This window comes from Leucoraja erinacea, chromosome 2, assembly GCF_028641065.1.
Source record: "Leucoraja erinacea ecotype New England chromosome 2, Leri_hhj_1, whole genome shotgun sequence".
Taxonomy (NCBI): domain Eukaryota; kingdom Metazoa; phylum Chordata; class Chondrichthyes; order Rajiformes; family Rajidae; genus Leucoraja; species Leucoraja erinaceus.
Window position 1 is genome coordinate 38,165,638 of NC_073378.1, and position 27,393 is coordinate 38,193,030.

Sequence of the window (27,393 nt, forward strand, 5' to 3'; positions counted from 1 at the left end):
GAGCCAAAATCTCTGGAATTCTCTTACAAAATTTCCTCCTTAAAGATATTCCTTGAATTCAAGCACTTGACTGGGCAATTGACTCATACAATCATGGACGGAAATCCCGGGGGTGGGGGAAGGGGGAAGGGGGGGAACACACCCATCCCATGTTTTGAGAGGTGGCGGACAATCCTGCCCATGTTTTGTAATCCGCATTTTGAAAAGAAATCTAATAAAATCTCCGCTTTCCACGAGACAGTAGGGATGTCACTGTTAAGCGCTTATTAAATGTCTCCATTAACATCGTATTAACACGATGTGTCACCAATTGTGTTTTGACCTTCAAGTATTACTGAAGGTATTTACAGAGAATTTCTTAAAGCTGTCAGATGCAGATGCCGATGCAATTACCATTTGAACTAATTGGATGTATTGGTGGTTGGGAAAGATTTAAACGGGTATCGGATTTAAATGTGTCAGGTCATTAAGGGCTCCGGTCGAACGTGTTTCCTGGCTGGCTTGCAGGTAAGTCCCTCATTCACGGTTATTTTGATTTTTTTTTCCCCATCTCTCTCTCTCTCTCTCTCCCCCCTCCAAGGTTAGTTCTTCTGTTTGCCTTTATTTGCTTCAGTTTTATTTGTTTGTGTTATTTATCACATTGTAGCTTTTGAAAGATTCAAGCGGGTATCAGAAGCTTTCCAATGGCTGAATCGGCCTGTTCACGAGGCCTTTCATCGCCCGGAGCGGCTTAAAATCAAACTGCTGCGTCGAGGCGATCAAGATATTGAAGCCCCCACCGGCCATGTTTAAGCCGCACCAGGCGATGAAAGGCCCCGTAAACAGGCCGATACAAGCCCCACGATTCGGGGCGGACGAAGCTGCTATTGCTGGGATTCGGAGTCGGTCACCAACCAGGTCAGCTCCCAATGTTACCGTCCACAGGGTCCACGGCTGAACCCTCCAAAGCCTCGCGCGTGTGTGTGTGTGTGCGCATGCGCGCGACCATCAAGAAATTGTGTCCCCCCATGTTTTGGTAGCAATGCAGAAAGAAGCCCTTCGGCACAACTTGCCCACGCCGACCAACATACCCCGCCTACACTAGTCCCACCCGCCTGCTTTCGGCCAATATCCCTCTAAACCTGGAAGAGTGGGCAGAGAGTGGCAGATGGAATATAGTGTAGCAAAGTGTGGAGTCATATATTTTGGTAGTAGGAATAAATGCATGGACTATTTTCTAAATGGGGAGAGAATCCAGAAATTGAAGGCGCAAAGGGACTCGGGAGTGTTTGTCGTCCCTGGGCCTGTACCCGCTGAAGTTTAGAAGAATGAGGGGGAGAGGGGGGGGACCTCATTTAAACATGCAGAGCTTGGATAGAGTGGATGTAGAGGGGTTGTTTCCACTAGAGGGAGATTCTAGAACTAGAGGTCATAGCCTCAGAATTAAAGGACGTTCTTTTATGAAGGAGATGAGACAACATTTATTTAGTCAGAGGGTGGTGAATCTGTGGAATTCTTTGCCACAGAAGGGTATAAATGCCAAGTCAGTGGATTTTTTTAAGGCAGATAGATTTTTGATTAGTACTGGTGTCAGAGGTTATATGGAGAAGGCAGGAGAATGGGGTTAGGAGGGAGAGACAGATCAGCCATGATTGAGTGGCAAAGTAGTCTTGATGGGCCAAATGGCCTATTTCTACTCCTAATCCGGTGAGTTCAAAAACCCATCGCGGGGCTTGTTTCAACAGAGGCCCAGGAGCCGTTACAGAGGGAGGAGCGACGTCCGTGCGGTGAGTGTAAAACCCATCGCGGGGCTTGTTTCAACAGAGGCCCAGGTGCCGTTACAGAGGGAGGAGGAACCAAAATCTGCAACGTTCCATTCGCAGATCACGCCTCAAATTAAGGGGGCTGGTGGAAGCCTCTGATTGGTCGAACGGACTAGAGGAAACAGCTGATTGGCTTGTATCCCGGGTAAGGCTTTGTATTGTATTGGGATAAGGGGGAGAATGAGGGCCAGGGCTGTTTACTGTTCTGGATGTCAGATGTGGGAGGTCATGGAGTCTGAGTGCCCACCAGACGTCCACATCTGCGCCAGGTGCGTCGAGATGGGGCTCCTAAGGGATCGTGTTAGGAACCTGGAGCACCAACTCAATGACCTCTGTCTGGTCAGGGAGAGCGAGGATGTCATAGAAAGGAGTTACAGGGAGGTGGTCACTCCAAGACCATGGGAGACAGAAAACTGGGTCACAGTTAGGAAGGGCAATGGGCAGAGGCAGGGACTGGTGAGTACCCCGGTGGCTGTACACCTTGAAAATAAGTACTCATGTTTGAGTAAGGGTGGGGGAGACAGCCTACCTGGGGGCAGCGACAGCGGCCGGGCCTCTGGCACAAAGACCGGTCCTGTTGCTCAGAAGGGTAAGGAAAAGAAGAGGAGGGCAATTGTAATAGGGGACTCTATAGTCAGGGGGTCGGATAGGCGATTCTGTGGACGCAGACAGGAGACCCGGATGGTAGTTTGCCTCCCTGGTGCCAGGGTCAGGGATGTGTCTGAACATGTCCAAGAAATCCTGAAATGGGAGGGAGAGGAGCCCGAGGATGTGGTACATATAGGTACCAACGACATAGGTAAAAAAAGAGAAGAGGTCCTGAAAGAATAATTTAGGGAGTTAGGTAGAGAGGCAGGAGGCAGAGAATGGTAGCACACTAACCCAAAATGTCGGGGAGAGAGAAGAAAAAGACAATAAACAGAGAATAAGAGAGGGTGGGTTTCTTAAATGTGTATATTTTAATGCTAGGAGCATTGTAAGAAAGGTGGATGAAGTTAGAGCCTGGATTAACACCTGGAAGTATGATGTTGTGGCGATCAGTGAAACATGGTTGCAGGATGGCTGTGATTGGAAACTAAATATTCCAGGATTTCGTTGCTTCAGGTGTGATAGAATTGGAGGGGCAAGAGGTGGAGGTGTTGCATTGCTTATCAGGGAAGATATTACAGCAGTGCTTTGGCAGGATAGATTAGAGGGCTCGTCTAGGGAGGCTATTTGGGTGGAACTGAAAAATGGGAAAGGGGTAGCAACACTTATAGGGAGGGGTGTATTATAGACCGCCAAATGAGGAGCGAGAATTGGAAGAGCAAATATGTAAGGAGATTGCAGATATTAGTAGTAAGCACAAGGTAGTGGGAGATTTCAATTTTCCACACATAGACTGGGAAACACATTCTGTAAATGGGCTGGATGGGTTGGAGTTTGTAAAATGTGTGCAGGATAGTTTTTTGCAGCAATACATAGAAGTACCTACTAGAGAAGGGGCGGTGCTGGACCTCCTGTTAGGAAATGAGACGGATCAGGTGGCAGAGGTATGCGTTGGGTAACAGTTCGGGACCAGTGATCACAACACCATTAGTTTCAATATAATTATGGAGAGGGTCAGAACTGGACCTAGGGTTGAGATTTTTGATTGGAGAAAGGCTAACTTTGAAGAGATGCGAAAGAATTTAAAAGGAGTAAATTGGGACAGTTTGTTTTATGGGAAAGATGTGGAAGAGAAATGGAGTACATTTAAAGGTGAAATTTTAAGAGTACAGAATCTTTATGTCCCTGTTCGGTTGAAAGGAAATAGTAAAAATTGGAAAGAGCCATGGTTTTCAAGGGAAATTGGACACTTGGTTCGGAAAAAGAGAGAGATCTACAATAATTATAGGCAGCATGGAGTAAATGAGGTGCTTGAGGAGTATAAAGACTGTAAAAAGAATCTTAAGAAAGAAATTAGAAAAGCTAAAAGAAGATATGGTTGCTTTGGCAAGTAAGGTGAAAGTAAATCCAAAGGGTTTCTACAGCTATATTAATAGCAAAAGGATAACGAGGGATAAAATTGGTCCATTAGAGAGTCAGAGTGGACAGCTATCTGCAGAGCCAAAAGAGATGGGGGCGATATTGAACAATTTCTTTTCTTCTGTAGATTTGCTCTTACATTGCACATTTGCCAAGGTCTACAACCCAGAATAAAGATTGGTGGCTTCAGGTTCCCAGCCAAATAAACCTGCTTCAATTATATTCTAGCCCTGTTGCCTCAAGTTAATTTACTGATCTAAATGAAAAATTTCAATTACACAGTTTAACCATCGCAATACAAGGTTTTTTAATTCAGTTTTTCAATGCATGAACGCACAATTCAAATAAAGCAAATTCAAATTAAATGTAGTAAAGACAGAAAAACCTCAGAAATCTTTTAATTGGAAATCAGCCCCAAATGAGCAAATTCTTGTAAGAAGCCCATTTTATAAGGTTTGAATCTTCCATCTGAGGATGTATAGAATTAAATTCTCAACAATAACAGTAACAACTTGCATTTGTACAGCACCTTCAATGTTGTAAAAATCTCAACATGTTACACTGGTGTATGATTGAGCATCACACACATGTGACAGTGGGACACAACTGCAGCTGTTAGATCTGGTAACCAAAAGCTTCACCAGAGAGGTGAAGGTGTGGCACGGTGACGCAGCAGTAGAGTTGCTGCTTTACAGCGCCTGAGACCTGGATTCGATCCTGACTACGGGTGCTGTCTGTACGGAGTTCCCACGTTCTCCCTGTGATCCCGTGGGTTTTCTCCGGGTGCTCTGGTTTCCTCCCACACTCCAAGGACGTGCAGGTTTGCAGGCTTATTGACTTCTGTAAATTATTCAGTGTGCAGGACAATGCTAGTGTACGGGTGATCGCTGGTCGACGTGAACTCGATAGCCTGTTTCCATGCTCTATCTCCAAACTAAGAGTTAGATTTCATCTTTGAAAAAATGTTGATGTTCAGAGTAGACTGCTGGATATTTGTCTTGTGTGATACAAAATGTGATTATCCAATGCGACCCAGTGGTGCAGTTGGCAGAGTTGCTGCCTCACAGCACCAGAGACCCGGGTTCGATCCCGACCCTGGGTGCTGCCTGTGATGAGTTTGTACATTCTCCCTGCGACCGTGTGGTTTTCCTCTGGGTGCTCCGGATTCCTCCCACATCCATGGGCGGAAATCCCGGGGGGGGGACAGGGAGACCCCCCCCCTCATGTTTTGAGAGGTGGGGGACAATCCTCCCCCATGGGAAAAAAAAATCTATTAAAAATCTCCGCTTTCCGCGAGACAGTGGGGGTGGGACTGATGATCGAAGGCGCCGATTGGACGAGAGAGACGTCGGTCAGCAGGCAGTGGGGGTGGGAGTGGGTGGGACATTATGATTCAGCGCAATGATTGGAGGAGGGAGGTGTCGGTCTGAGGCGGAGGTAGGGGGGTGGGACTGTGGACAGAGCGTGGTGATTGGAGGAGGGAGAAGTCCTGGTGGAGCAAAGATCATAGAGCGGAGCTTGAATCGGCCCGTTCGCAGGGCCTTTCATCGCCCGGCGCGGTTTAAAATTGGCCGCGGCATCTTCCATCGCCCTGCGGACAAATTGCTGCGTTGAAGCGATCGAGACTCCCGATGTTGAAGCCCCTGCTGGGGATGGTTTTAAGCCGCACTGGGCAATGAAAGGCCCCGCAAATGGGCCGATTGAAGCCCCATGATTCGGGCGAACTAAGCTGCTGTTGCTGGAGTTCGGTCACCAACCAGGTCAGCTCCCAATGTTACTATCCACAGGACCCACAGCCACCAAGGAATTCCCCCCCCCCCCATGTTTTGATAGCGATCTGCAGGGGGCCCACATCCCAAAGATGTTTTTCAGGTTAATTGGCCCTCTGTAAATGTCCCCATAGTGTGTAGGGAGTGGATGCAAAGGTGGGATAACATTGTACTAGTGTGAACAGATAATCGATGGTCAGTATAGACTGGGTGGGCCAAAGGGCCTGTTTCCATGCTGTATTTTTCAATCAATTTAATCAATGTGTCGAATCTAGATCCCCCTCTCTACATGAAGCTGCTTATGATAGCCTCTGGCATCTGTAACCATCTGCAAGTTACTGAACATGTAACATCTTTAATGCACTTAACAGGATGACTCAGTATGGTGGTCTCAGCTGACAGTTTAACAAAGAAAACAGGCTCACTCCCAAGTCCCATATCGTTTAAGCCTTCTCTTACCATTCTGTCTTCCTTCACTACTCTTTCTCAGTGATAATGGAGATCAGATATCCTGAGGAAGCACAAATGTTTCTTTAAACCTAATTGCCAATTTATGACAAATTACAATTAGAAAGTTGCAATCTAGTATTATATTAAATAATGGAGGGATCATTCTGAACTTAAATGTTCCACTACATCTAGGAACTTACATGGTGGCAGATTGGTGCAACTGGTAGAGCTGCTGCCCCACAGCTCCAGAAACCCAGGCTCAATCCTGGGTTCAGGTACTGTCTGTGCAAAGTTTGCACGTTCTCCCTCCGTACAGTTTTGGTCTCCTAATCTGAGGAAAGACATTCTTGCCATAGAGGGAGAACAGAGAAGGTTCACCAGACTGATTCCTGGGATGGCAGGACTTTCATATGAAGAAAGACTGGATAGACTCGGCTTGTACTCGCTAGAATTTAGGAGATTGAGGGGGGATCTTATAGAAACTTACAAAATTCTTAAAGGGTTGGACAGGCTAGATGCAGGAAGATTATTCCCGATGTTGGGGAAGTCCAGAACAAGGGGTCACGGTTTAAGTATAAGGAGTCTATTAGGATCGAGAGGAGAATTTTTTTCTTCACACAGAGAATGGTGAATCTGTAGCACACAGAAAGTAGTTGAGGCCAGTTCATTGGCTATGTTTAAGAGGGAGTTAGATGTGGCCCTTGTGGCTAAGGGGATCAGGGGGTATGGAGAGAAGGCAGGTACAGGATACTGAGTTGGATGATCAGTCATGATCATATTGAATGGCGGTGCAGGCTCGAAGGGCCGAATGGCCTACTCCTGCACCTATTTTCTATGTTTCTAAACGCGTGGCTTTCCTCCGGGACATCTGGTTTTCTCCAACTTGTAGGTTAATCGGCCTTTGTATGTCCCCAGTGTGTTGGGAGTGGATGCAAAAGTGAGATAACATAGAACTAGAGTAAATGGGTGATCAGTGTTTAGCGTGGACTGGCTGGGTCAAAGGCCCTGCTTCCATGCTACATCTGAAGACGAGATATGGAGCAGGATAGGAATTTGAGAGACAGAGAGAGACGGATAGAGAGAAAGACAAAGAGAGGTAGAGGTAGATGTAGAAATATAGAGATAAGAATTTGGGAATTCTAGAGATAGAGATAGAAATATAGTTTGGGAACAGCTCCACCCAAGACCACAAGAAATAGCAGCGAATTGTGAACGCAGCCCAGACCATCACACAAAACTCCATCTACGCCATCTACACTTCACACTGCCTCGGCAAGGCCAGCAGCATAATCAAAGACGAGTCTTTGCCACCCTCTTCTCCCATCGGGCAAAAGGTATGGAAGTGTGAAAATGCACAACTCCAGATTCAGGGACAGTTTCTTCCCAGCTGTTACCAGGTAAATGAATCATCCTACCACAACCAGGGAGCAGTGCTGAACTACTATCTACCTCTTTAGTGACCCTTGGACTTTCTTTGATTGGATTTTGCTGGCTTTACGTTGCACAAAACGTTATTCCCTTATCATGTATCTATACACTGTAAATGGCTCGATTGTAATCATGTATCGTCTTTCTGCTGACTGGATAGCACACAACAAAAGCTTTTCACTGTACTTCGGTACACGTGGCAATAAACTAAACTGATATTGATAGAAAGATATGAATTTGGGAGTTCTAGAGATAGCGATAGAGAGAGAGGGGAAGAGAGGAAAGATATTAAAATTGAAGCACAGCTAGACTCTGGCAAACACAGCGCTGAAGGTGAACGCACGTTTATGAGACGTTACAGATGGCAGATTTTGGACGTATTTTATGTCTATAATGTTTGGTAGATAGGAGTTGAGACTGGAGGGCAATGTTAATGCAGCAACTCCGATGACAAGTTGTAAAAGGAGTACCATATGGAACATCCCTTTCAATGCTGAATTTTCCAACTCCAAGGATACTTGTGATTGAACAGCTAATTTTGCACTGGCTTACATGTCAATGAAACCTTCTGTTTTCATGCTCCTATTACATGCAACCACAACAATAGCAATGGGAGCATATGCAGTGGGTTATTGCAGCAATAAAGGACACAGCGGGTCAGGCACCATCTCTGGAGAACACAGATAGCTGACATTTCAGATTAGGACTGCTTTACAGACTGTCAATCTCTGTTCTTTTACACTTCCAAGGGTATAGCGCTTACTCTCAGGACTTAAGTATTAACTCATTTGGTGTATGTTATTGTCTGAATGAATAGAAAAGTATTAATTGTTTTGTTTTTTACAATAAACAACTCATTAACAATAGCAGGAAATAGACAACACTCGAGCATAACAGCACATGACCAGAAGGAACTGTAGATGCTGGTTCGCACGGAAGATGGACACAAAATGGTGGAGTAACTCAGCGCGTCAGGCAGCATCTCTGGAGAGAAGGAATAGGTGACGTTTGGGTCTATCATTACACTGAGAGTCAGAGGAATGGGAAACTAGAGGTATGAAAAGGTACAGAACAAATCAGAGCTTGCATCGATAACTCAGGAAAGGTGGAGCCCACAATGGTCCATTGTTGGCTGGGGACGAGGTGATAAAGAAGGGATACAAGCAGTGAAATTAGGAAGAGGACTAGGGTGGGGGAAGGACGTGCACATTTCCACAGCCTCTTTTTAGTTTAGTTTTGTTTGTCGATACAGCGCGGAAACAGGTCCCTCGGCCCACTGAGCCCGCGCCGACCAGCGATCCCCGCACAATTTACATCCATACCAAGCCAATTAACCTACAAACCTGTAGGTCTTTAGAGTGTGGAAAAAAACCAGAGATCATGGAGAAAACTCATGCAGATCACGGGGAGAGTGTATAAACTCCGTACAGACAAGCACCCTTAGTCAGGATCAAACCCGAGTCCCTGGCGCTGTAAGGCAGCAAGTCTGCCGCTGTGCTGCCATGCCGCCCCTAAGTGTAGATCCTTCAAATCAAGTTATCGTCTATGTGGAAATAATGCAATGTGAAGAGAATTGGCAAATCATTGTGCAACTCTGGCTGATATTCAGATCTGCAGTTCTAAGCAGCTGTCTAACGTGCTTGATTACACATTGTTTATCATCTTAAGGTGATTTCCACACGGGGGCCAACTGGGATTTAAAAAAACATGCTCAATAGCTTGAGGATGCCAGGGTCAATGCCAGCTGGGTACAGTACCAGCAACCTCTCCTTCAGAAAACAGCCGCTTCTACCTTTACTCCAGACACTTGAGCACAACATTTATACGCACTTAGGGAATGCCGTACTGTCAGAAGTGCCAGCTTTCAGATGATGTGCTAATCCAAAAAATTGCACGCCAGGTTATCAAAGTGTCCGGGCTAATACAGACCACTCGTGTTTTACACGTGTTTGGTTTATGTTTTGGTAATAATGCGCTTGGTTAATTAATACCAAAACCTAATTTACACGCTGTACTTTTGAAATAACATGCTCAAATTTATGCCTGTGTAAATGTGTATGTTTAATTTATGCGTTCAATGGACCATTCTGGGCTCCAGCTTTCCTTGATCATCGTTGCTGGCTTTGATCTGACTTTTTGCATATATTACATTAATTTGTTCCATGTACCTTTTCACATCTCTCGGTTCCCTCTCCCCTGACTCTTAAGAAGGGCCTCGACCCGAAACATCACCCATTCCTTTTCTCCAGAGATGCTGGGTGACACACTGAGTTACTCCAGCTTTTTGTGTCTATCTTTGTTGAATTACATGCTGCTGTTCACTAAAGTAACCCCCGCTCAAAACACGAAGTGGTTTAATAGCCACTCATCCATCCATTATCTGATCACGACCAAAACTGCTGTTAGTGGGTCCCTTGCTGTGCACACAATATCTGTTGCATTTCCCATGTTACAACAGGGACGAACTTCACAAGTACTCCTCTGAGGTATTTTGTGGAAGCCTCCAAGTTGAACTGTTCTGTATTTTTGTTTACAATAAATACTCTGTTGTGCTGCAGCAAGCAAGAATTTCATCGTCCTATCTGGGACACATGACAATAAATTCTCTTGACTCTTGACTTGAAGTCAGATCAGATATTATACATTGTTTTCATACAGCATTATCTGATCTTTAGTTTAGTTTAGAGATACAGTGCGGAAACAGGCCCTTCCGTCCACCGTGTCCACGCCGACCAGCGATCTCCATGCGCTAACGGTATCCGACACACTCGGGACAATTTACAGTCTTTACTGAAGCCAATAAACCTACTAACCTTTGGAGTGTAGCCCGAAACCGGAGCACCCGGAGGAAAAGCCATGCAGGAACGTACAAATTCCATAGAGAGGACCCATAGTCAGGATTGAACCTGGGTCTCTCGAGCCGTAAGGCAGCAACTCTACCCAAAGATCCTATAGCAAGCAAGATAGACCACTCCTGCTAAATGCAATGGGCTGACGTGTAGTACGCAATGTGGGCCTTTTTTTCATCCATTTCCGTAACCCGACCCGACTCGCAGTGTAATCAACTTTGCGGAGGAACAGTTTGTGTTAATAAATTATAATTCTGAAAATGAGGAGAAGATTTTTCCCAAATTACATTTATTTTTACGAGGATGTCTCCGTAACCGGCTTCCGTCTCCGCACTAGTATCCTATGGGATCTTTGGTGCGTAGACGGAAGCCGGTTACGGAAATGGGGCCGAGAATGACCCATGAATCTGCCCATGACCGTACTACGTCTTTTTCGTCGAGTGATCTATCTCGCTTGCTATAGGATCTTTGACTCTACCACCGCGCCACTGTGCTGCTCCTGATCGGATTGGATAGAATGCAAAACAAAGCTTCTCAGTGCACCCCGGCATGCAGGACAATAATAAACCTAATTCTAAACCTGGTGTTAATGAGCCTTGTCTTCAGTCACAGCCACAGCAGTCGACGTGAATCAGCCGCTTTGGCCACCACTTGCAACTGGAGTGGGGGAAGGGGAATCCCATACAATTGACATTTTGCTATTCTGCCAATTTAAGCAGGACGGCAGTAAACTGTCAGGTCTTTTGACAATAGACACAAAATGCTGCAGTAACTCAGCGGGCGGGATAGGCAGCATCTCTGGTGAGAAGAAATGGGTGATCTTTCGTGTCGAGACCCTTCTCCAGACTGATGTCAGGGGAGAGGGAGATACATAGATAAGGAAGTGGAAGGTGTGGAAATAGGACAAAGGGAATGGAGATCAAGGAAAATGTAGAATAGATCATTGTTAGCTGCGAGAAAATAACAACAAAGCAAACAGAGATATTGACAACGTCTACACAATATCATTGCAGAGATGGAGTTTGATCTAATTTGAAAGCAACATCTGAACTGTGATTGTTAAGAGAGACAGGAAATCATGCTTATAATGGGTGCTGCAGGCAGTGAATGTTCGGCCTACCTGACGTTTGTTAATCTATAACTCAAATTGTACGTTGCTTACATTTTTAATGCTAACACATCCCTCATTACTAATTTAATCCTGCTGATATCTTTCTACATTCAAGCACCATCCACTACTGAGTGCATCATAAAGCTTTTGATGTGTGAGCACAATTGGACATTACAGCTTTATGTCTGCACTAAATAGCCAGATGAGGAAAGGCAGGGGCAGATGGAGAAAGGTAGGCACTGGGAGAGATTTTAAGAAAGAGAGATAGAGATTTTAAGAAAGAGAGAGAGAGGGAGAGAGAGAGAGAGAGAAAGTAAGTCAGAGAGTGAGACAGAGAGCAAGACAGAGAGAGAGACAGAGAAAGAGGCAGACAGAGACAGGGAAAGAGTGAGAGATTCAGTAAGAGAGAAACAGGAAGGGAGAGACAGAGGGAGTTTAAGTGAGAGAGATTTAGTAAGAGAGAGGATTAATAATGCAGCCTTTCACAAGATACTTCAGAGGAGCACGATAAAGAGATTTAGTAAGGCAGGGAGAAAGGGAGATTTAATGTGGGTGAAAAAGAGAGATTTAGTAAGGCAGTGAGAAAGGGAGATTTAGTAAGGGAGTGAGAGATATCCTGGAGAGATTTGTCGTGATCAGAAATGGGAACCTGGCTTCCCCCCTCCCTCTTCATCAAACATGAGCGGTTGTCACTCTTCAATCCATGAACTAATTGGAATATCCCTCACAGCAGAAACCGGAGTCTCCACAAGCCAGCTGCTCAATGCTTTCTATCAGCTTAGCCATTAGGGAAAGGGAGCAATGAGCTGCAGATGTAACAGGCTCTTTATAACCTGTTACTAAATGATTAATATTGTGATGAGGCAAAATCAAACCCAAATATTTCATGTTCTTGCCACAAACAGGACTGAATTAATAATTGACCCAGCACTTTATGAAATACACCAAACATAAACATACAGCACAAATCTTAATTAGTTTCACACAATTTTGCTGCCGGATCGAACACAAAATGGGTAATAATGGCTTTCAGTTTTAGTTTAGTTTAGAGATACAGCGCAGAAACAGGCCTTTTGGCCAACTGAGTCTGCGCCAACCAGCGATCCCCACACACTAACACTATCCTACATACTAGGGACAATTTACAACTTTTATCAAAGCCAATTTATCCTACAAGCAAAAAACAGCTTTGGAGTGTGGGATGAAACTGGGGAAAACCTATGCGATCACAGGGAGAACGTACTAACGATATGCAGACAGCACCCACAATCAGGATCGAACCCGAGTCTCTGGCGCTGTGAGGCAGCAACTCTACCACTGAGCCACCGTGCTAACCAATTTGTTAGCATCCAATATGCGTGATAACTTGTAACCACTGATAACACTTCTACAATGATGATTTCAAAGTTCCATAAATACATCTTTTACAATCTCTAACAATGTCTAGATTACTAGTGCCAGAGTTTAGATAGAAACGAATGACAAGCTGAAAGATCAACATTTACCAAGCACCATACAGATTAATACACTGCACCACGAAGGGTAAAATCCAGGCTCACAAACATAACCCAACCAAAGTGATTAATATCTCCTAACGGTATTCTAAACCACTCAACTGAAGTGATCAACATTATCTGCCCAGTGTGGCACAGAGTAGCTGCCATACAACGCCAGAGATCCTGGCTCAATCCTGACTACAGGTGCTGTCTGTACGGAGTTTGTATGTTCACCCTGTGACCTCGTGGGTCTTCTCCGGCTGCTCCTCCCACACTCCAAAGACATACAGGTTTGTCGGTTAATTGGCATCGGTAAAGTTGTAAGTTCTCTATTGTGTAGGATAGTGCTCATGTACGGAGCGATCACTGGACGGCATAGACTCAGTGGGCCAAAGGGCCTCTCTCCGCTCTGTATCTCTAAAGCCTAATGTGACCAGCATGCTGACTAACCCTCAAACTCCAGAATTCAGTAGTGAACTGAACTGAGAGCAGACGGACTAACATCACCCACAAAGTGATCAATATACTGACCAACAAAATTCCAACATAAGCCAAATAACTAGTAAGCTGACTGACCATGCTCAACCAAACTCAGCTGATCCTATTACCCTATTGATTAGTACAGGTGTCAGGGGTTATGGGGAGAAAGCAGGAGAATGGGGTTAGGAGGGAGAGGTAGATCAGCCATGATTTGATCACCCATTCACACTAGATCTATGTTAGACACTTTCTCATCCACTCCATATACATTAGGGACAATTTATAGTGGCCAATTAACTTACAAACCCGCACTTCTTTGAGATGTGTGAGGAAACGGGAGCACCCGGAGAAACCCACGTAGACACTGGGAGTATGTGCAGACTCCACACAGATGACCCAAGGTCAGGGTCAAACCCAGGTCTCTGATGTTGTATAGGGCTATAGAGATACAGCGCGGAAATAGGTCCTTTGCCCCACCGAGTCCACACCGACCAGTGATCTGTATGCACTAACACCATCCTACACACACTAGGGACAATTTACAATTTTACTGAAGCCAATTAGACTACAAGGAAAATGTACAAACTCCGTACAGAGAACACCCGTAGTCAGATCGAACCCGGGTCTCTGGTGCTGTAAGGCAGCAACTCTACTGCTGTGCCAACGTGCAGCCCTTTCATAAATTAGAGGAGAATGCTGATTGATCATAACTTTGAAAGTTAATAACAAGGTATTTCCAGGTATAGTCATCTTTAACAGACAATCACAACCTTACTACATCAGTTTAATTTAGATTATTTACATTGACCACAATTAATTTATTGCCACAGACGGTGTCATTGTGTCACAGTGTAACAGACGGTATCAAGTCATTCGGTATTTCTGAAATGGAGATTGATATGTTCTTGATTAATAAGGGTGCCAAAGGTTACAGGGAAAAGGCAGAAAATTAGGTTGAGGGGGAAAAATAGATCAGCCATGATCGAATGACGGAGCAGACTCGATGGGCTAATTCCGCTCCTATGTCTTGTAGTCTCATCTCATCCAATTAGATCTTTGAAACCCTTCAGCTCTGTAACCCTGCAAGATGAAGTTTCACTTCTATCCTTTCGAGCATCCCTGAGGTTACATCTTCCACCACTGGCTTGGCCGCCTTCAGCTGCCTGGGCCCTAAACGTTAAAATTCACAGCCTCAAATGTTCCTGGAAATTTAGCACCACTTTGCACATTGGAATGCACAGATTGCTTTGTGCAATCAGCATATGATAACTCAGTCTTTGCAACTCCAGCCAGGAGCTGTTGGCAGCCGATGATTTTAACATTGCTGTGGAGCTATCTTCTCTACAACCAACACCTCGAAGACTCAGAATAGAGCTTACATTCTCAAGAGCAATTACTTGTTGGTTTCTGGCCTTTGGCAGATGAACATCAGAAAGGAAAGATATAACAACTTGCAAAGCCCATGAAAGAAAGGTTTTTTTCCCCTTTGTTACATTCTTTGTTCAAACATCGCAGAGGAATGAATTCTCAGATTGAAAGCAATTTCAATTCCTCTGAAGAAGTGTGAAGAAGGGCTGTAGAAATGAAGACGTGGCTCTGCAAACTCTCCTTTGATTGCATTTCGAAGTATTCTCTCCGTTGTATTAATGCAATGATTCCTTTTCTTATGTGTAGGAAGGAACCGCAGATGCCGGTCACACCGAAGATAAGGCACAAAATGCTGGAGTAACTCAACGGGTCAGGCAGCATATCTGGAGAAAAGGAATAGATGATGTTTCGAATCGAGTGCCTTCTTCAGACTGAGTGTCACGGGAGAGGGAAAGTAGAGGTGTGAAAATGTACGGAACAAATCGGAGCCGGCGCCGATGGCCAAGGAAAGGTGGAGCACACAAAGGTCCATTGTTGGTTGTTGTGGGCTCCACCTTTCTTTGGCCATCAGTGGTGGTTCTGATTTGTTCTGTGCCTTTTCATACCCCCTATTCCTTTTCTTAGTCAGGCCACAGCTTTTAATGTGCTTGGCTTCAATACATTCTCTCTCCCTCTCTCTCTCTGTCGTTTCCAATCCCTTCTTGAGACTTGCACAACTATTTTCAATAAAGGCAAAAAGTACAGGTGTAACTCAGTGGGTCAGGCAGCATCTCTGGAACATGGATAGGAGAAGTTTCAGGTAGGGACCCCTCTTTAAACAATTTTCAATGTTATTACACTTATGCATTAATGGCCTTTACCCGAGTCATAGAGTCATACAGAATAGAAACAGACCCAACTCGCCCATGCCATCTAAGATGTCCCATCCCAGCTCGTCACATTTACCCACGTTTGACCCATTGTCCTCTAAACATCTCTTATTCATGTACTTGTCCAAATGTCTTTTAAATATTGGTATTGTACTCAACTCCCTCCTCTGGCAGCTCATTCCTTTGTGTGAAAAAGTTGCCTCGGGTTCCTGATAAATCTTTCAATATAATACAATAATACTTTATTAGCCAAGTATGTTTTGCAACATATGAGGAATTTCATTTGCCAAGTCAGTCATACAAATAAAAAAGCAACAGAACACACAAAATACATTTTAACATAAACATCCACCACAGAGACTCCTCCACCAACCACATTCCTCACTGTGATGGAAGGCAAAAAAAAAGTTCAAATCTCTTCCCTTCTTTGTCTGCGAGCTCTCGATGGTAAAGACCGCAGGCTAGGGATCATCTTCGATGGTAAGTCCACGCCCGTGCATGGGGGCTCAAAGTCAGTCCCGAGCGAGGCGTCCTATCCAAGATGTTAGGCCGCAGAGCGACCGGAGATACGACCCAGAAAGTAATCGCATCTCCGGCATGGTAAGAGATTGAAAAACAAGTTTCCACCGACCCCCTCCCCCACATAAAACAAACAAGAGAACAACAAAACACGCTCAAAATAACAAAAAAAGACGAAGAAGCAGACAGACTGTTGGTGAGGCTGCCAATCGTATGGCGCCCCCTGGTGGTATTTCTCCTCATAAACCCTTGCCTTCTAACATAGAAACATAGAAATTAGGTGCAGTAGTAGGCCATTCGGCCCTTCGAGCTTGCACCGCCATTCAATATGATCATGGCTGATCATCCAACTCAGTATCCCGTACCTGCCTTCTCTCCATACCCTCTGATCCCCTTAGCCACAAGGGCCACATCTAACTCCCTCTTAAATATAGCCAATTAACTGGCCTCAACTACCCTCTGTGGCAGAGAGTTCCAGAGATTCACCACTCTCTGTGTGAAAAAAGTTCGCCTCATCTCGGTTTTAAAGGATTTCCTCCTTATCCTTAAGCTGTGACCCCTTGTCCTGGACTTCCCCAACATCGGGAACAATCTTCCTGTATCTAGCCTGTCCAACCCCTTAAGAATTTTGTAAGTTTCTATAAGATCCCCTCTCAATCTCCTAAATTCTAGAGAGTAAAAACGAAGTCTATCCAGTCTTTCTTCATAAGACAGTCCTGACATCCCAGGAATCAGTCTGGTGAACCTTCTCTGCACTCCCTCTATGGCAATAATGTCCTTCCTCAGATTTGGAGACCAAAACTGTACGCATTACTCCAGGTGTGGTCTCACCAAAACCCTGTACAACTGCAGTAGAACCTCCCTGCTCCTATACTCAAATCCTTTTGCTATGAAAGCTAACATACCATTCGCTTTCTTCACTGCCTGCTGCACCTGCATGCCTACTTTCAATGACTGGTGTACCAGGACACCCAGGTCTCGCTACATCTCCCCTTTTCCTAATCGGCCACCATTTAAATAATAGTCTGCTTTCCTGTTTTTGCCACCAAAATGGATAACCTCACATTTATCCACATTATACTGCATCTGCCAAACATTTGCCCACTCACCCAGCCTATCCAAGTCACCTTGCAGTCTCCTAGCATCCTCCTCACAGCTAACACTGCCCCACAGCTTAGTGTCATCCGCAAACCTGGAGATATTGCCTTCAATTCCCTCATCCAGATCATTAATATATATTGTAAATAGCTGGGGTCCCAGCACTGAGCCTTGCGGTACCCCACTAGTCACTGCCTGCCATTGTGAAAAGGACCTGTTTACTCCTACTCTTTGCTTCCTGTTTGCCAACCAGTTCTCTATCCACATCAATACTGAACCCCCAATGCCGTGTGCTTTACGTTTGTATACTAATCTCTTATGTGGGACCTTGTCGAAAGCCTTCTGGAAGTCCAGATACACCACATCCACTGGTTCTCCCCTATCCACGCTACTAGTTACATCCTCGAAAAATTCTATACGATTCGTCAGACATGATTTACCTTTCGTAAATCCATGCTGACTTTGTCCAATGATTTCACCACTTTCCAAATGTGCTGCTATCCCATCTTTAATAACTGACTCTAGCAGTTTGCCCACTACCGATGTTAGACTAACTGGTCTGTAATTCCCCGTTTTCTCTCTCCCTCCCTTCTTAAAAAGTGGGGTTACGTTTGCTACCCACCAATCCTCAGGAACTACTCCAGAATCTAAAGAGTTTTGAAAGATTATTACTAAGTTCTTGATTCCCCTACCCTGGGAGAAAGAGTCTGAGCATTAACCTATTTGTTCCAATCATGGGTCCCTTTAAAAATAACTATTTTAGGCCACCAAGTATATTACAATATCTAGTTGATGTGCATGATGGACAAGTAATTCAGTGTATTAATTCAAGTAATAATGAACAATTAATTCCACAGATACTGTGCAGAGACCATCCAGTATGCATCACTAAGAACGGGTAGATATTTTGGGGGAAACCAGGAACTGCAGAAGATGTTTTTTACACAAAGGCCACAAAGTGCTGGAATAACTCACAGGGTCAAGCAGCACCCATAGTCAGAACATGGATAGGTGATGTTTCAGTTGGGACCCATCTTGATTGCAGCCCATTCGGCTAGTCAATGCAAGAGTTGATGCAGATGGCTCAGATGTCCCCGAGCTCATTTCAGTTGGGAGAACACTAGGTGACGTTTCGGGTCAGGACCCTTCTTCAGACTGATTTGGGCGGGGGGGGGGGGGGGGGGGGGGGGGGGGGGGGGGGGGGGGGGGGGGGGGGGGGGGGGGGGGGGGGGGGGGGGGGTGGGGGGGGGGGGGGGGGGGGGGGGGGGGGGGAAAAGCTAGAAGAGAGGAAGGGAAGGACAAATCCCCCCCCCACCTGTATCAACCTATTACCTGCCAGACTTTGTACTGCCCATCACCTCTTCTATCCTTCTTCTCCACTCCTCCTCCCCACCAGTCAGTCTGAAGAAGGGTCCCGATTCATAACATCGTAAGAAATAGGAGTAGAATTGGACCATTCAGCCCATCAAGTCTACTCTGCCATTCAATAGACAATAGGTGCAGGAGTAGGCATTCGACCCTTCGAGCCAGCACCGCCATTCAATGTGATCATGGCTGATCATCCCCAATCAGTACCCCGTTCCTGTCTTCTCCCCATATCCCCTGACTTCGCTATCTTTAAGAGCCCTATCTAGCTCTCTCTTGAAAGTTTCAGAGAACCTGCCTCCACCGCCCTGAGGCAGATAATTCCCCAGACTCACAAATCTCTGTGACAAAAGTGTTTCCTTGTCTCCGTTCTAAATGGCTTACCCCTTATTCTTAAATCATTCAATCATGGCTGATCTATCTCTCCCTCCTAACCCCACCCTCCTGCCTCCTCCCCATAACCTCTGACATCTGCATTAATCAAGAATCTATCTATCTCTGCCTTAAAAATATCCACCAAACTCAAAAGCCAAAAATTCAAAACTAAAATATTCACTGACTCAAAGCGTCACCTAGCCATGTTCTCCAGCGATACGGACTGACCCACTAATTTTCTCCAATATTTTGGTCCAATGTAGATATGTTGTGACCCCCCCCCCCCCACACACACATTTATCAATAAGCCTTTACAATTTAGAGAAAGAACATTGGAACTGCAAATAGCTAATGAGTAAGAGAAAACAAATCAAGATGTGAACACTGCAGAATCAGAAACGATAATTAAATAGCAGGAAATAACATCATGACAGAGACGGTATTCCATGTTAAATTCCTCTCAATACAAAATAACAACTTGTCATGTGCAATTCTACAAGTATTAGAAACCATGATTTCAACACCAAATGCCTTAAAGCTACCTGAACAGAGATTCTGATACAGAGTGAAATGAGTGCCACATGGAATCAGTTTCAAGGCTCTCAGTAAGTTGTGCAGACAGGAATCTGAGAAAATAGGACAAAATAACCTCGATAACTGAGCAATGTTCATAATCATCTGTCATTTCAAGTGGGACATTATGTTAAAAGTGACACAAAAGCACGCCTTGATGTGGGAATTTAAAGCCCTGGTTTTGTGCAGACCAGATGACACCAATGGATTTCAGTGCACCTCCTGCAATTTGAAGTAATGCCCACCGTTTGTATTGTATTATATTCGCACAGTGCATAAAAGGCTCAAGGAATAAAATACTGTGTTTCTAAAAAGAGAGTACAGACACAAAAAACTGAAGTAACTCAGCGGGTCAGACGGGAGAAAAAGAATAGGTGTTGTTTTGGGTGGAGACCCTTCTCCTTCCTTCCCTCCAGAGATGCTGCCTGATCCGCTGAGTTAAGCCCGTCCCACTTTCACGACCTCTGCCGAGTTTGCCATTGACTCATACTCGCAGCATGGTCATCACGAGGCCATAGGTAGGTCGCAGGAGGCCATAGGTAGGTCGTAGGTACTCGTGGCATCAATTAAGTCGGGGCGTTTTTTCTAACATGATGAAAAAATGTCCACGAGTAAAAAAAAGTCGTGAATTAGGTCGTGAAAGTGGGACAGGGGCTTTTTGTGTCTATCTTCGGTTCAAACCACTGCCTACAGTTCCTTCCTACCCATTTCCTACACCGAATGGCCTAATTCTACTCCTATCACATGAGCTTATGACTTATTTTGTCTAAAAAGAGGGAAAGAGTAGTAAGAGGAACATATAAACAAGAGCAGAGGATTTTGCTTATCAGATTGACATTATTCAATTAGGTCGTGGCTGACCATAACTCCATAACACAGATGGCTTGTATTAATTCCATTGCCGTTTAATCCCCTTAACAAATAAAACTCCAGCTGGCGAACAATGGATGCTTCGTAGATCATGTGCACTGTGACAAGCCAACATTCGATGTTGAGATCCACTCCAACCACAGTTGTTCCAAAGATCTCACCACCACACCTCAGCTAAAGTGCCAGAGAATGCTGCAGTGACTTTTAGAAGACTCATCAAATCAGTTCAGTTCAGTTTATTGTCACGTGTACTGAGGTACAGCAAAAAGCTTTTTTTGCGTAGGAAGGAACTGTCGATGCTGGTTTACATTGAAGATAGACACAAAATGCTGGAGTAACTCAGCGGGACTGAGACTGAAGAAGGGTCTTCTATCCAGTGATGCTGCTTGTCCCACTGAGTTACTCCAGCCTTTTTTGTTGCGTGCTAACCAGTCAGCGGAAAGACAATACATGATTACAGTCCAGCCATTCGCAGTGTACACAAACGATACAAAAGAATTTTATTTATCCCAGGGGATAAAAATGTGGAACGAATGTAATATGTGATTGTAGATCTGCTTCTGTGGTGAGCAAGCAAATAGTCGCCTGGGTTGGGGGAGGGGGGCGCCATCTTGGAATACAAGGTTTGTAACCAATTATTAACCAGGCACAAAAGTTATATTTTGTTAAGGGACAAAATGGTAGTTGACGGATTGGACATTGGTGGTGGACAAGTTCCCAGCTGCGATAATATACCTGCCTGGGTCATGGGTCTGAGGTCACCACCTTGAGCTTTTCAGAACTTTATGTATGAGTCGGAGATGCTGTCCACCATCCTGCTCTTAATGACCACTGTTCATCATTCCCAGAAGCACAATATTTCCATTTTGTCCGGAAAGCATTGCTACCTTAAGAGGAAAGTCACAAAATGCTGGAGTAACTCAGCGGGTCAGGCAGCATTAGGCGACGTTTCGTGGTCGGGACCCTTCTTCAGGCTGGTTTCTTTGTTTCTATTGCTCCTTAAAGGTCTACTCTTCTAAGTTCCTGTAGGCTGCAGCTCAAAACTCAGATACACTTGGCGGCACGGTGGGCAGGGGCAGAGCTACTGCCTTACAGCACCAGAGATCCGGGTTCGATTCTGACTAGGGATGCTGTCTGTACGGAGTTTGTACATTCTCCATCTATTTTCGTATCATCCACAAACTTGGCCACAAAGCCTTCAATCCCCACACTAGCCTTCAAGCCAGCAGTCCGGTGACAACTGATGGAAATGCACGTGCAGATGCCGATCAACAACCTGTCTGCCGGTGATGCTATCTGGTGTTTTATGGTGCATCAATGCACACCATCTTCGCTCCCATATCCACAAAGATGGTTCAAACACAAAGATGGTTCAAACGCAAAAGTTTTTCTGAGTTATGCAACAGCTCCACCAGGCATTGCACCTGAAAAATGCACCCTCACATAAGTTCAGAAGTGCTCGGAGCAGAATTAGGCCAAGTCTACTCCGCCATTCAACCATGGCTGATCTATCCTTCCCTCTCAACCACATTCTCCTACTTTCCCCCCATAACCCTGACACCCATACTCCACGTTAGTGTAGAGTTATCCCAAGTCAGGTTGGATGCAACATTTTTCCAAAGGCAAGGGTGGAATAAAAAGCAATTTGTAGAAACAGTTCATGTATTACAATATCTTCCTTTGAAAAATGTCAAAATAGCGACAACTTTCAGACATGGATCATTCACAAACTCTAATGTTGGCTGAACACAAGGGCTGGAGTAACTCAACAGGTCAGGCAGCATCTCTGGAGAAAATGGATAGATGATGGTTCGGGTCAAGTCCCAACACCTATGGACTCAACCTGTAAGGTCACCTAACCATTTTTCCAGAGATGCTGCCTGACTCGCTAAGTTAGTCAAGCATTTAGTTTAGTTTAGTTTAGAGATACAGGGTGGAAACAGGCCCTTTGGCCCACCGAGTCCGTGCCGACCAGCGATCGCCCCGTACACTAGCACTATCCTGCACACACTAGGGACAATTTATAATTTTACTAAGCAGCTGTGTTGATATTTTTGATTGCCGGGTTTTCAGTCGAAAGGTGAGAGTTACAAGTTTAATAATTTACAATCAGTACAAATAACGCCAATCAAAATGCAACAAAAAAAACCTGCAGTTAGAGTCTGAAGAAGGGTTTCAGCCCAAAACGGAGCCTATTCCTTTTTTTCCAGAGATGCTGCCAGTCCCACTGAATTAATCCAGCATTTTATATCTATCTTCGGTGTAAACCAGCATCTGCAGTTCTTTCCTGCACAAATAACTGCAATTTAGTTTAGTTTAGAGATACAGCACAGAAACAGGCCCCTCGGCCCACACTGACCAGCGATCCACCCAGTTGTTGGATATCTGAATAGTAACAGAAAACACTGGAAACACTCAGCAGATCAGGTGGCTCTGATGAGGAGAGAAACTAGGTTTAGTTTTTATAATTTAGAGATCTAGTGTGGAAACTCTCCCGTCAACCCATTTCAGATCCTCTGTACTTTCAACGTTAACTTTGTTTCTCTCTCTGCACACATTGGCTGATCTGCTGAGTACTGTTCGCATTTTCTGACTTTACTTGAGAAGCATCTATTTGGAGGGCTTTGTAAATCATCAGTCAACAGGCCCTTGTCAGACCCTGTTTTAAGCAAGCAACCTTATTTTTAAGCAAGCAACTCTACCAAGATAGTTTGCTCCCGGGGGTAATCTTGCTGCTTTAGAGTTATTTCTATGCGGAAATTGGCTGCAGCGTTTACAGCTTTAGTAGAAACCAAGACCTGCAGACGCTGGTTTATACTAAAGATAGACGCAATGTGCTGGTGTAGCTCAGCGGGTCAGGCAGCATCTCTGGAGAAAAAGGATGAGTGGCATATTGGGTTAGTACCCATCTTCAGATTGAAAGTAGAGGTTGGGGGAGGGTTGACGAGCTGGAGGTGAGGAAAGTCCAGGACAAAATAGGGCCGGCCACGAGTGACCTCAGGCAATAGACAATAGACAATAAGTGCAGGGATTAGGCCATTCGGCCCTTCGAGCCAGCACCGCAGGCAGGCCGATGTCCTGGTAGGCCCATTGTTCCTCCTTTAGACTGAAAGTAGGGGGTGGGCAACAATGGGCTTGCCATGCACTGCCCTGCCTGAGGTCATTTGTGGCCGGCCCTGATTGCTCTTGAACTTTTCTCGCTTCCAGCTCTTCACCCGACCCCCTACTTTCGGTCTGAAGAACGGTCCTGACCCGAAACGTCGCCCATCTTTTTTCTCCAGAGATGTATGCCTGACCCGTTGGGTTACGCCAGCAATTTGTGTCTTTGGTGCTGACAGCTTTGATGGCTCTAAAATACCCTGGAGTGCCCCTGAGGTAGTAAAGGGAGACTTATCAACAAAGGTAGATGTGCTCGCACATGAACATTAATGTCTTTTGAAAATCTTCTGATTGACCAACACTGATCTATAGCCACTGCAAAGTGAAATAGCATCACAATCAAAATGGGTACAAATGACATCAAATCTGCCTTCCCATGACAGACTGTTTAAAAAAGAACTGTAGATGCTGGAAATATCGAAGGTAGACAAAAATGCTGGAGAAATTCAGCATTTTTGTCTACCTCCCATGACAGATCGGCCTACACACAGTTCAATTAAAAAGTAGTCAACACTCAGAAGTTAAGTTTAGTTTAGAGATACAGCACGGAAACATGCCCTTTGGCCCACCAAGTCTGTGCCAATTTACATTTATATCAAGTCAATTAGCCTACAAACCTGTACCTCTTTGGGAGGAAACTGGGGAGAACGTGCAAACTCCGTACAGACAGCATCCATAGTCAGGATTGATCCCAGGTGTCTGGTACTGTAATGCAGCAGCTCTACCGTTATGCCACCGTGCCTCCCTGTGTTTTTAAATTTTCAAGTCAGCTCAAACTTCACCCATTCCCAATGCTTTCAATGTTTTGATGTGTTTGCAAGTATATAAAAGTGGACGATATCTCAAAAAATTATGTTTCAATTCTCCTTTGAAGGAGTTTTGTCGGTTTTCCTGCCTTTAATTCATTCTCAACTTACATAGAAACATAGAAACATAGAAATTAGGTGCAGGAGTAGGCCATTCGGCCCTTCGAGCCTGCACCGCCATTTAATATGATCATGGCTGATCATCCACCTCAGTATCCCGTACCTGCCTTCTCTCCATACCCTCTGATCCCCTTAGCCACAAGGGCCACATCTAACTCCCTCTTAAATATAGCCAATGAACTGGCCTCAACTACCCTCTGTGGCAGAGAGTTCCAGAGATTCACCACTCTCTGTGTGAAAAAAGTTTTTTCTCATCTCGGTTTTAAAGGATTTCCCCCTTATCCTTAAGCTGTGACCCCTTGTCCTGGACTTCCCCACACGTCGGGAACAATCTTCCTGCATCTAGCCTGTCCAACCCCTTAAGAATTTTGTAAGTTTCTATAAGATCCCCTCTCAATCTCCTAAATTCTAGAGAGTATAAACCAAGTCTATCCAGTCTTTCTTCATAAGACAGTCCTGACATCCCAGGAATCAGTCTGGTGAACCTTCTCTGCACTCCCTCTATGGCAATAATGTCCTTCCTCAGATTTGGAGACCAAAACTGTACGCAATACTCCAGGTGTGGTCTCACCAAGACCCTGTACAACTGCAGTAGAACCTCCCTGCTCCTATACTCAAATCCTTTTGCTATGAAAGCTAACATACCATTCGCTTTCTTCACTACCTGCTGCACCTGCATGCCTACTTTCAATGACTGGTGTACCATGACACCCAGGTCTCGCTACATCTCCCCTTTTCCTAATCGGCCACCATGTAGATAATAGTCTGCTTTCCTGTTTTTGCCACCAAAGTGGATAACCTCACATTTATCCACATTATACTGCATCTGCCAAACATTTGCCCACTCACCCAGCCTATCCAAGTCACCTTGCAGTCTCCTAGCATCCTCCTCACAGCTAACACTGGCCCCCCAGCTTGGTGTCATCCGCAAACTTGGAGATGTTGCATTCAATTCCCTCATCCAGATCATTAATATATATTGTAAATAGCCGGGGTCCCAGCACTGAGCCTTGTGGTACCCCACTAGTCACTGCCCGCCATTGTGAAAAGGACCCGTTTACTCCTACTCTTTGCTTCCTGTTTGCCAGCCAGTTCTCTATCCACATCAATACTCAACCCCCAATGCCGTGTGCTTTAACCCCCATTGATCCAGCAATCAGAGTTTGATTACACCAGCGGGATCTGACTACAATCAAAGATTCAGGTCGCTGCTCTCACTGAGAAATGGCAACTGGGATCTGTCTGCATATTCCCATCCCAGTTTTTCATCATGTGTAAGAAAGAACTGCAGATGCTGGTTTAAGACGCAGTCCATCTTAAACTACTTGATCTCCCGGTGGCTCAGCACTTCAACCTCCTCTCCCATTCCCAATCTAACCTTTCTGTCGTGGGCCTCCTCCACTGTCAGTGAGGCCCAGTGCAAATTGGAAGGATTCATATTTCGCTTGGGTAGCTTACACCCCAGCGGTATGAACATTGACTTCACTAAATTCAGATAGCCCTTGCTTTCTCTCTCCCTTCCCAGTTCTCCCACCAGTCTTTCTGTCTCCGACTACATTCTATCTTTGTCCCACCCCCTCCCCTAACATCAGTCTGAAGAAGGGTCTCGACCCGAAAAGTCGCCCATTCCTTCTCTCCAGAGATGCTGCCTCACCCGCTGAGTTACTCCAGCATTTTGTGTCTACCTTCCAGTTTTTCATCAGTCAGGCACTGTGGTTAAATATCCCTAGCCTAAAGATTTCTCCTCAACAAAGCAATACAAAAAAACTCCACAAAATTATTTTAAACTAGATTTACATAATGTATTCAGAGACGACACAAGTTAAATGACACATCTAAGTTTCAACGAATAATGTTTCTTCAGCAAAGTGGTAAGATGGCCAGACGGCTCAGAGAACTAGCAAATGTTTGATAGCATTACAGTCCCACAGGAAAAGGGGACTGGGTGGTAAAGTTATTTAAATGAAAAGGAACAATATTGAGTGCTGATCCTCGCAAAGGAGCAGTTTATGGTTTGCAACTTTTGGAGCAGGTGTAACACTTTATTGAAAATCACAACCGATACTTTTTCAGTCACTTTTTCAATTGTATCTTGCCTTCTCCAAGGTGCTGTTCTGATTTGTACAAATAAGGGATCACCGAAGAATTCCTATGTTGAAGTGTCTGAAGCTTGGGGTGAAGTCTTTAGACTTTAGAGATGCCCTTTGGGCCACGGAGTCCGTGCAGACCCTGCCATCACCACGTACACTAGCACACACACACTTGGGACATCTTACAATTTACAGAAGCCGATTAACCTACAAACCTGTATGTCTTTGGAGCGTGGGAGGAAATCGGGGCACCCGGGGAAATCCCATGCGGTCGCGGGGAGAACATACAGACAGCACCCGTAGCCAGGATCGAACCCAGGTCTGTGGCGATGTAAGGCATCAGCTCTGCCACTGTGCCACTGCGCCATTGTGCCGCCCTCCAAGTCGCCCATAATATATTAGCCCACCCCATCCCTTTCCATCCTGTCATGAAGGAGGGACTAACGACTGTGAAATGTCCCTAATTCGGGGGCCCCTGATTCACTGCTTTATATTTTTTGCTGTGTCTTGTGCTATATCCTTCCCGTCATTTCGTGATTTCTCACACTTGTCAAACCACAACATCAGTTTCACAGTCCTATTCTTACCCCCTATTTCTCCTCCGTGCCAGCTACCTCAATGGGACCCAGAACCGCCTGAGCTACAGCTGTTGACACATCTCATATTAATCAATTTTAAGCACAGTTCACATCCAATTTAAAGGAATTCTGCCGTGATAGCATTTATGCGGGAAGGAACTGCAGATGCTAGTTTAAACCAACGATAGAGGCAAAAAGCTGGGGTAACGCT

The 27,393-nt window shown here is 45.1% G+C and overlaps 1 protein-coding gene across 3 annotated transcripts in view; it reads right to left on the reverse strand.

The window, feature by feature from the left end:
• The window catches only part of elmo1 (engulfment and cell motility 1 (ced-12 homolog, C. elegans)), a 293,797-nt gene that overhangs the window by 40,164 nt on the left and 226,240 nt on the right, over window positions 1–27,393 (reverse strand). The window lies entirely within an intron of this gene.